Genomic DNA, 12,050 nt, shown 5'->3' on the forward strand with positions numbered 1-12,050 from the left:
TCGCTAACTGCACCACATGCCAAAGATAGTGGAGTTAAACAACAGCTTTTGGTTGCAGTTGCAGAAGACATGTCAGAAACACATGAAAACACTAGACAATTGCTTTCATTAGATCAAGCCAACTCTACAAACTTCTTTATTTCTTGTGACTTAAAGGTTGCAAACATTGTTTGTGATTTACAGCACTCGCCCCTACACATGGTGTACTGCTGATTGTCAACATATTACATTTCCTGGGCAGCTTAGGACTTTTGGCTCTATCAGAAAGAGCTTTAGAGACTTTGAATCTGTAGGATTGGACTTAAAAAATGCAAAGTTTTACAAGAATATCACTCATGCGCCTTTGACTGATCTTTCTAATCAAAGCTTGTTTTTGATCTCATACCTCCATGGAGCTACACCCGATGCTTTGGGTTGTCAATCACTTGTTTAAGGCCTTAAGAAACATTTTGCCCAAAGCTGATGATTGGCCAAGACTCCTAAACATTCAACCACAACCCCATCATAAATGTCAATTTGCTGGAAATGAATGCCACAAGCTTTTGAAGAATGTTGATCTCCTTTAAAAACTAGCAGAAACTGACTGTGCATTCCAAGCTATTGGTATCATTAATGCCCTTCAAAAATTTGGAGCAGTTGTGACTTTGTCTGTCTGCTTTGAACTTTGTCAGTCTGCTTTGAACAAGAGCTTGATCCACACTATGCAGTAAAAATTGATGCATTTCAAACCTCATATCTGGCTTTGTCAAATGTTTCAGTGATGCCCAAGGTACGTGCAGCCTTCTTTCACATCAAAGAATTCATTAAAATGAAGCACACTGCACTTGGACCTTACAGTGAGCAATCAACAGAAGCTCTTCACCACTCATTTGCTTAACACTGGAAAAGATACAAAAGAGACGCAAGTAATCCTAACTATGGTAGCAAATTGAAGACTTGCATTGTGGACTACAATAGCAAACACATGTAAAACCAACGAACACCAGAATTAATTTACTTCAATATGCTTTCAGAATAAGTTATTAGTCAAATCAGAAGATTTATCATTACTTCTTTATTTTTATAGAGTTTTTCAAATTAAATGTGCTGAAAAAATGCAAAAAAAAAATGTGTGCTGTCATTTCTGTGTCATGTGCTTATAAAATAAAATTTCAATCATAATTTTTTTTCTCGGACGTATTTGTTGATTTCAGTTTTTACATTTTTGGAATCAGGAATGTGTGTACTTTCATCCCTGCGAAGGGTTTTTTCGGGAAAAGTGGGTTGAATTTTTTTCTAAATTTTGTAACGGTGATTTGTGTTAAAAAACTTTATTTTGAACACAGTATTTTTTAACAGTTTCATATATTTAAAATTCACACTTAAAACCTCATAACTTTTTTTTTGAATTGTTTAGTTGTTTAAATTTTTTTCACCTTTAAAATGCTGATTAATGATATATTTCTTTCTAAAGATATATAACAATCTAATAAATAATAAATTTATTCAAATTTAAAAATTTTATGTCACTATGACAATGTCAAATTAACATGGGATCATGTATATTTGAGTAGTTGTGAATAAATCTTTTTTTATTTTTTAAAGAAGTATGAATAAAAAATAACAAAACTAACTGTATTCGATTAACTAAAATAAATTATAGTAGTTTAAACCTAATGTAAAAGTAACTTGAAAAAAGGAGATCAATACTTTTGCTATGAAATATTTTTGTTTATTTGATATACTGTGCACCTTCGGAAAAATGAGAACGAGTAATTTCTTGAACAATAACAAAAACAAAGCGCTATTTTTTATTTCCACACTATTTATTTCTTGTGACTATGATGGAATACAAAAAACCTTACCACCTGCCATCTATAATGCCTCGTGAATTATAAGTTATTAGTGTCCCAGTTGACTTTTGAAATATTATTCCGAATTATACTATAATTATTTTTTTAATTCTGTCATTGTTGCCCATTCGGTTTATAATGTTCAACGAGGGCATGGTAAAATAGCTGTAGACCTCCAAGTTTCCTTATTACCCTGGTAATAAGGAAACTTGGAGAAAACTTAATATAAACTTTTAGTTACTTTACATAAAACAGCTTTAACAATAATTTTATTTTAAATTTAAAATAATTGTTTTTAATTATGTTCGTTTTAAAAAAATACTTTTTAAAACTTACTGTTTTTAAATTACTTAAGGTCGGCGAGTGGCAAGTTTAAATCATAAGCTTGCTTTTTTTTTAAATTTTTGTTACTTAAAATGCAAAACAAACCAATTTTATAGTTCAATAGATTTTATATTATATTATATTATATTATATATATATATATATATATATATATATATATATATATATATATATATATATATATATATATATATATATATATATATATATATATATGTATATATATATGTGTATGTGTGTGTGTGTGTGTGTGTGCCAAGTGATTCCTTCTTTCTAGTAAATCATGTTTATTGGTAGTCGCGAGTTCTGTGCAAACATGCATGAATGAGCATTAACACTATTAAGTTGCTCAATATATAATATGATGATGATGATAACCAGCAATTACGAATTTAAGCAACCTTTACATATCAAAAAACCTAAACTACCGGTAAAATACAAAAGTCTACCAGTAAAATATTTGAACCAAATTTCGCCATTTACCGGTAAACGATAATCCCTAAGTACAACCATTTCATAAAAACGAAAATTTTGGAAAAAAAATTGTTTGAAATAAACAACTTTTTTTGATGTTTGAAATAATTATTTACTTGTATATAAGTTTTCAAAAAAATTAAAACTAGTTTAAACATAACTTTAAAGAAATTTAAGGTTGTCATTTTCATGTTGATGTTTGAATATTGTATGGGAACTAAGAAATCAAAGTTTTGGATCTTTTTTAATTTTTAAGCACAAACTTAAAGTAACTTTCTTTACTTTGTAATACCAAAACAATTCAATATGTTTGGACTTTCAGAAAAAAGCCTTAATCTAACTAACAATATTTTGTTGTTATATTTGTAACTAACGCTCACATTAATTATAAATAAACATAGATTTTGATTATGCATTAGTTTCTAGTCAGGTAGATTAAATACTATTTAACTTAAAAAATCATGTGTATATATATTTTTTAATTTGCCGGCTACTAGTTGAAATAGCAGCCAGCATAAAAAAAAAAAGTCTATTATGAGCCACATAAAATCTTGAAAAATGAAATGGCGTAAAAAAGTTTTTTTAGTCTTTCAGACATAAAACTTTTAGGGATCCTCCAAACTCCAAACCTATTAAGTATTTTCTTGCTTAAATCAAATAAGAATGTTTTGAAACAATCGTGATATATATACAAATTGTTATGATTGTGTAAAATATCCGCCCTCCCAAAACGGAGGGGTTGTGAATTTTACATCGTCCTCACTTTTGAACCCTAAGCGATTATTAAATAAATTTATTGCGCTCACACTGAGGAAAAAGGGGTTCTTTTTAGGAAATGCTTTAAACTTTTTAGGAAATGTTTTAAACTTTTTATTAAACACATTGTTTGTTACAAGGATCCATTTGTTGCACTTTTGGCAAAACATTTTCATTTGATATAAGCATAAACGAACTTAAATTTATAGTGTGCATAGTTCCTGAAAGTGTCATATCTAAAACATTGAAAAATCCTGTTTAAAGTATAAACTCAAAATACTTTAACCTGTATAAACTTTTACCAAAGAAATTATTTTATTGACTCATAGTTTATTAACAAAGTATTTATTTGTTATTTAAGTCAAGCTTGTCTAAAACTAGGAATACACAATTCAGTTTTTTAGTTCCTCTTATAAAATCTCAAGCCTAAAACAAGTTTTTTAATTAAAAAATAACTTTAGCAATTGCATTCTCAATCATAGATATAAGAGTTATGTTTTTATTTATTAATTGTTATATTTATTTATCTTTAATTGTTTTAAATGTGAAAATTAAAGTGAAAACAAACATTTATTATAAAAGAAAAAAATCGTTATTAAGAACAAAGAACGCCAAATGGAAATTATTAAAGAAAAATGGCTTCGCATAGAGGGAAAAAAACACTATCCAAGTTCGGGAACTTTTTTAAAATGTAATAATGTTAAAAATTAATATTATGTTAAATACTTTTAAAACAAATATTTTATTTCGAACTTTTTTTTAATTTTCAGGTCTTAAAAAGGTTAGGTAATGAAATAAATAACAGATAGAGTTGCTATACCATGAGACACAATAAAGCAGCTGTTAATGAAGTTTTAGAAGACCAGTGAATGTTGCAGCTCGTTAGTTTAGCATAAATTTAATGTTTTTAAAAAAGATATTGTCATAAAAAGAAACTTAGTAGATATAAATCTTTTGAACCGTAAACAAGTTTTTAATGCAGAAGATGAAAAAAGTTCATTATGTTGCTTACTATAAGCTCCAAAAATGAACTATGGACTAAATAAACGCGATTATTGGCTTATGAATTTGCTGGAAAAATAGTAAGATCTGCCCACCATCATGGATCAAAAATAAAATTAAAGGGATTGATTGGTTGTAGGTTTTATGATAAAACAACCAGAGTTGCCTCTACAAACACCTTAAGCTTTGCTCAATTAACTGCCTTAAAGCAACACATTATAGAAGAATTTTTTATCTCAAAACACTAAGAAAGCGATACAAATTTGATCCTTACTGTATATACAATGTTGATAAAACTTTTTTAACAACCAGACAAAAGCTATTATAAGTATTAGCAAGAGAATGAAGTAAACAAGTTGGAAGAATCACATCAGCATCACATCAGAACGAGGAACATTGGTAACTGTATGTTGTGCTTTAAATGCAATTGAAAACTCTTTTCCTCTACTTTTTGCTTTTGCTAGGGTAATATTTCTAGACCACATTATAATGGCAGATCCTCCTGGATGTGTGAGATTTGCAAATCCTTCTGGTTGGTTGTACTTAAATTTTTTATAAAATGGATAAAATATTTTGTACGATATTCAAATTGTTCTCATGATTCTCCAGTTTTGTTACTTCTGGACATTCATAAAAGTCATATATTTGATATGGAAATGCTAAGTTTTCCTCTACATTGCCCCTATAGATTGCTGCCATTTGATTTAACTGTTAGAAAAATTCAACTAGAACTAGAAACCTTAAAAGTATGCTAATATAGAAAACAAGGATTTTAACTGATACTCCAATTAGAAATGCAATTCATTTGTTAGAAGAAAAAAAATTCTAAACCAAACTAACCAACAAAAGAAACTCATCACCAAAGACAAAAAAAGAGGAAAAGTTAAAAACTAATTTTTATGAATAAAATACGTAAATATAAAAACGTAAAGTAAAAACAGCTTCACGTTTTTACAAATGAGGTTAATATAAAAAAAGAATCTTCCAAACTTTAGTCTTAATAGAAGTCTTATATGAATCTTATAAATTTTATAAATATTTGCAAAAGTTTATTTAGTCTATAAAGACAAACTATTTTAAGTTTACAATGGTAAACTAAAAATTGTGTGTCCTTATAGACTTTATAAAAATTTTTTAATATTTGTAAACTTTATACACATAAATGATTGTTGTATATAACAGGCTTATTTTCATACATACAATTGAGGTCATTCTTTTAACTTATCTTTTGTAAGAGTTGCTGATAAGCTGAAATATATTATGCTCATGAATTTTATTAGCATGTTTATCTATACTTAAAGACAGACTGTTTTAATTTAGTTTTGTATTTAATAAGTTTTTATATCTGATAGGGTTGTTTGCAGTTTACAAAACACTGCTGCGACGATCATTGCGCCCCCATCTCCCCTTATCCTAATATGTAGAAAATCATCGAGTGTATTATTTTTGGGTATATTTTATAGTGTATACTATAAAAAGGATTTATATTTAAGATCAGAATTTATAGTTAAGATTTAAGAGTATGGCATTCTGATAGAAATATAACACGTTAGTGAAATTTAGTTATTTGTTAGTATCTCCGGGAAACGTATAATAAATTCCCTGCAGAGGCTATTATTTATTAAGGTTTTCTGACTATATTTATTCCACTATTATTTACTCCTTCCGTTCCGAAATACTTTTCCAATTTGCATTCAAAATAAAGAGTTATTGCAAACAAATTATGTTGTTAATTATTTTTATTTTTTACTATAAAATACATTTATATGTATTTTATTGATGTATATCAATAAAATATATTAAATGTATTTAAACAATATATTTTATATATATTTTATTATATAAAATTATTTTATATAATAAAATATATATAAAATATATTATTTAAACAATAAATTAACAAAATAATTTATTTTCAATAATTTTTTGCGTTGTATGCAAGTCGGAAAAATATTTCGGAACTTATTTTTAAGATAACTTAAGATTTTGCTTGTTATTTATTCAATCACTTTTGAGAGCATAATTTGAATTATAAAACTGAAATGAAAAAAACTATGGTATAATTAAAACTATGGTTTATGAATTATGCTTATGATTTACAATTTACAATATAAAGAGATTCTATCATGCCACATGGAGTGCATATACCAAAGAGACCTAGTGGATCCCAGCAGCATAAAGCAAAAAAGAAAAGATGTGAATCTCTAAAACTATTATCTAGATCCATGCTTAAATATGTCAAGAGACCAACTCATCAAAAGATTTTTTTTCTCAAGCTATAATTAAAACTGATTCAATCAATGCTAGCAGTGTGCATTTTTCAATAAAACAAGTAGAGCCGGAAGTGCAAGAGATTGGTACAGAAACACAGTAAATAGTAGTGTATAAATATGAAACAGAAGTTGATCCTGAAAATAATTCTTGCCAAGATACTGCAAATGTGACGGTGGTTCAAATTAATAAAAAATATTGGAACGTTTTATCTGATACTTCTTTCTGGAATGTACTAGTTACAGATCATTATGGGGTTGAAATTATCATAACAGGAAGCTGTTTTTATAGAATAAGAATGATCGGTTTAATGCTTTGTCAAGGTAAGCTACAAATACTAAAGGAGATGTTTCTAAAAATTTCTAAAATTTGGTTCTAAAACACGTTACCAAATAATGAGAAAATTCTGCGTTCATGGACATCTCACTCGCTCTCTGCCCAGGATAAAAAGCTCTATAGAGTTTGTAAAAACCCAGGATAAAAAGCTCTATAAATTTTTTGTTAAAAAAATCAATCTTATTTTCTATCGGTTTTTGGCACATATGGCCTATAGAGATTTACCCATCAAAAGTTTATAGAGTATGCAATAGAAAGTCTATAGAAGTTTATATATAAATAAGCTATACTCTTTTTTATAAACTTTTGAAACCTATGGCCTATAGAAAATTAACAAGAGAAAGTCTATACAAGATTCTATAGACCATATTTTTCTAAAGTGTATAGAAAATATATTCTGCAATTATTTACGATGGTCTATATAATCGATGGAATAAAGCAATATATAGGAATATGCAGGCCCGTACCGTGGGTAAAGGGGTTGTTGTGTGCGATCGACACCCTTTATTTTATTAATTTCTATTTTATTTCATGCAAACTTTAGCATAAAAATTGGACAAGATTTATATTTACTATTTATATTCAAAACAGTCTTAATTTTAAAACGCCTCCCTCACTAAACAATTTCATGGTACGGGCCTGATATATATAAGGAATATTTGCTGTATGGGAGAAAAAAACAGATATAAAATATGTACATTTTAAAAATCTTTCAAAATTTTTTAAATCTTTTTAACTTTTGATGCAATGTTTAATTTAATCTTGACTGCTGTTCACACATCCTTCGACAACACTTCTAGTATCTCACAGGCACAAGCTAAAAATACAAAAAAGTTTAATTATATATTGATTTATTTAGTTTAATACAGAAAATATTTGCTACAATTAGTTACCAATTACACTCTGACAAAGTTGCGAAACCCAGAGTTAGTTTATCTGGTAAGCAAAGTAATGCTCACTCTGAGAGTGAGCATTACTTTGCTTACCAGATAAACTAACACTGCTCAGATAACTGTTTCCTCCCACCAATGACACAAAAAGATCATCAACAAACCTATTTGTACCATGCGATTTGTTGCATTTGCTGAATTTTACATGATCAATGTATATTTTGTGACCAGGCACTATTTGTTTCTAAATAACAAAGTAAATGTAAATATGAAAAAGTATAATTAAATATATGAATAAAATTTAAAAATTTTCAACCAATATCTTACTCTGCTAGTTCCATCTGGGTAGTTAGGTTCTTTCCAGATTGGAATGGATAAGCTAACAGCTTCTTTAACATTTGGTTTAGACAGAAGACTGTTATTAAAGTCATTACTTGTTATGTTAAATGAATTATTAAGTTGATCAAACATATCTGAAGAGTCTATAGTCTGAGAAGTTACTCTACTAGAATTTCTGGGTGTCTCACACTTCTGAAAAGATGAATGAGAACTTTGAGTCATGTTAAAGTTACATATATTTTCTAATTGAACTGAATTATTTAATAAATCTGAATATTGATTTGAATTAGAAGTAAGACATTTTGGAATACTATACGTTGAGAAAGAAAGAATAGAGGGCTTGCTTAACTGCAAAATTACGTTGGATAACTCCTGCATTGATTTTTCTAATGAACTTAACACGCAAATAAAAAAATTCCTAAAAAAATAATAATAATAAATAAAAAAAGAGGTCAAACTAAATTTAAAATTAATAACCTGTTAACTGCATTTAAGAAACAATGTGTGCAAATAGAAAACAAAACATCATTTACTTTTTTCATTTTCATGATGCTCTTTCATCGATGCCTCCATTGTAGTAAGAAGATAAGCAATTCCTAAGTAAATAAACATTTAAAAATTTTTAACGATGCATACATAATTTTAAAATGAGATTTATACATATATATATATATATATATATATATATATATATATATATATATATATATATATTTATATCCAGGAGATTCTCCTGGATATATATATATATACATATATATATATATATATATATATATATATATATATATATATATATATATATATATATATATAACGGAAAAAAACACAAAAAACTAACAGTTCTATTTGTGTTAATAAGTTCTACTTGTGTTAATAAGGTATAATATATATTTAAATATATCTCAACTGGGAGGTAATCCACTGTTATTCAGGGTGGTAGCCCTCCCACCATCACAGCAATATAAAGAAAGCACATAATTTAACATTCCTTCATCTTGTGCAAGGTATTATGGTTAATAAAATTGATGCAAATGGTTACTCAGCCATTAAAAATTTAGCACCATCTATCGCACACCTCGATATCTGGATGATGGAGCTCCTTAACATCATTTCAGAACAGAAAGCTACTATCAACCTGCAAGCCAACCAAATAAAAAAACTTGAACAGAAATTAGCAGTTATTGAAACCAAAATCAACTCTCAACCAGCCACCCAATCAAGCCCACACCAGCCATCCTGGAGTAATAATGTCAGAAACAAGCCAAACTCATCGCCACAAATCGGTCAAGTCCTTGTCGAACTAAAGCAAGCAGCTAAACGTGAAAAGTATATAATAATATTTGGTGTCCCAGAACCTGTGGCCGCAGCAAATGTCACCCAAACACCACCATCAGTGTGACCCTGCATCACAGAGATCCTAAATGTTATAGGCCTTACCAATGATGATGTTAGTTTCTCCAAGCGTCTTAACACAAAAAAAGCATCAAATTGTCGGCCTATTGTTGTAGAACTCAAAAATATTACTAACAAAAAATTAGCTCTGAAAAAATAAACTCTCGCAAACTCGCTACACATGAGAATTTCAAGACATACAGAGTCAGTCCTGACTTGTCTCCTGCTGAAAGAGAACTTGAGTACCAACTACGCAAAGACCGCAACATTCGTAATGATAAACTACGTAATGATAACCCTGATGCACCCTTTCACTGGGGCATTCGCGATGGAGCAATCATCAAGATCCGCGATGCCCTTACTTCTCGCTCCACCCCAACTAACTAGCATTAATCTCAACACCAATCGCTTACCAACCATCTGTACTACTAATATGCGCTCACTCTGTAACAAAATTGAGATTTTTAATCAATTTCTCATAGATACCAACATTGACATTGCCTGTTTAACTGAACCCTGGCTTAACCACAGCGGTAAGCAAATTATTCTTTCTCAAATCAATAATAATTACACTTGCATAAGCAATGAACATCAAGATCGCATGGGTGGTGGTACTGCTATATTTATAAACAAAAAATACTCAGATAAAATAGAAAAAATAAAATTAACTACAGACTACTCGTTTAACTTGGTGTCTAAACAAGAAATCGAACTAACAATCGCTCGTGTGTACCCAAAATTACTCCCCCGAGGATACTCTTCTTGCCTAGTTATATGTGCCTATATCCCGGTTTGGTCTAAAAGTGAGCAGCGCAATGCATCTTATCAACTTGCACTCATTGAACCAGCCATAACTCGTTGCACAATCGGCAATAAACCACTAATATTTCTTGCAGGGGATCTAAATGGCTGCCCTACTGACTTTATTTGTCGTTCTCACCAACTCATTCATCTCAACACACACTCCACCAGAAAAACATCTATTCTTGACATCATCTTGAGTAACGCCCCTAAATGCTATGTGTCGAATACTCTTCCTAGTTTTGGTAATTCAGATCACCTTGTTGTAGTTAGTCAACTTCCTCTAAATCTCTATAAATCTACTCGCCCGGTTCCCCACAAGGTTGCTTACCAGTCAGGTAGAATTGCTGACACTGTTGCACTGATACGATCTACCAATATTGAAATCTTAGTTGATTCACCGTATGAAATACAAGTTGCTTGCAACAACTTTTATCATTCTATACTCTCTGCCCAAGACATCTGCCAACCTCTAAAAACAACAACGCTCGTTAACCCTAAGCCTTGGATGACAAAACTTATTTAAGGCCTTATAAAAGAGCGTCAACAACTCTTTTTCTCCGGGTACTACAAAGAGTGGAAAGCACTTGCAAATCGAGTTAGTAAACTAATTACCAAAAGAAAGAGAATCTATAACAGGCGTTTCACTACTGGAAAAACAGATTTTTGGCGTGAAATCAGTCTTGATGATAAAGGTAAAATCACAACCCCTATCTCTGAGACACTAGCAAACCAATTAAATGATCATTTTCAAAGTGTTTGGACTGACAAGAAACAACCCAGCCTCTCATGCTTCATTAACCGAGAGGCAAACCCGCCTACTACCCCCATTTTTACCCTTAATAACATTGTCAACCAACTCAGCAAACTCAAACCAGGTTCCTCAGGACCAAATGATCTCTCTCCGTTTTTACTCAAATCTGCTCGCTTTGAAATCGCCTCGTCACTCTACATCCTATTAAACCGCCTTATAGAAAACAGTTACCTACCTGACCAATGGAAATCAGCAAACATAACACCGATTCCAAAAATTTCTAATCCACAATCGTCTAATGACTATCGACCAATTGCCATTACATCCGCATTATGTAAAGTTTTTGAACGTATTATTACTATATTCATTGTCCATCACACCAAGCACATATGGGTCTCTAACAAACAGTTCGGTTTCTTTCCAGGCCGAAGTACGATGGACGCTATTATTCAAATTATAGAGGACTGGAGTCATGCGAAAGATAACAACAAATCAATTTATGCGATATTCTTTGATTTCGAAAAAGCTTTTGATCTTGTCAGTCATGACAAGTTACTGTTAAAGTTAGTGAACATTCTACCTAGCTGGCTCACCTCTTGGATCGCAGCTTACTTATCTAATCGTCAACAAAGAATTAAAACAAATGATCACACCACTGACTGGAAATGTATCGAAGCAGGTGTACTTCAGGGTAGTGTTCTAGGTCCAATCCTGTTCATTCTATTTATTTCCGACATTAACGTCTATCTTCCACCTGAAACCATCCTCGAAAAATATGCTGATGACATACTGACCTATATAATTAATGATAATTTTCCTACCAACCTGCCTCAATCCATTGTTGATGGCGTCGCT

Source organism: Hydra vulgaris, chromosome 04 (assembly GCF_038396675.1).
Source record: "Hydra vulgaris chromosome 04, alternate assembly HydraT2T_AEP".
In the NCBI taxonomy this organism is placed as follows: domain Eukaryota; kingdom Metazoa; phylum Cnidaria; class Hydrozoa; order Anthoathecata; family Hydridae; genus Hydra; species Hydra vulgaris.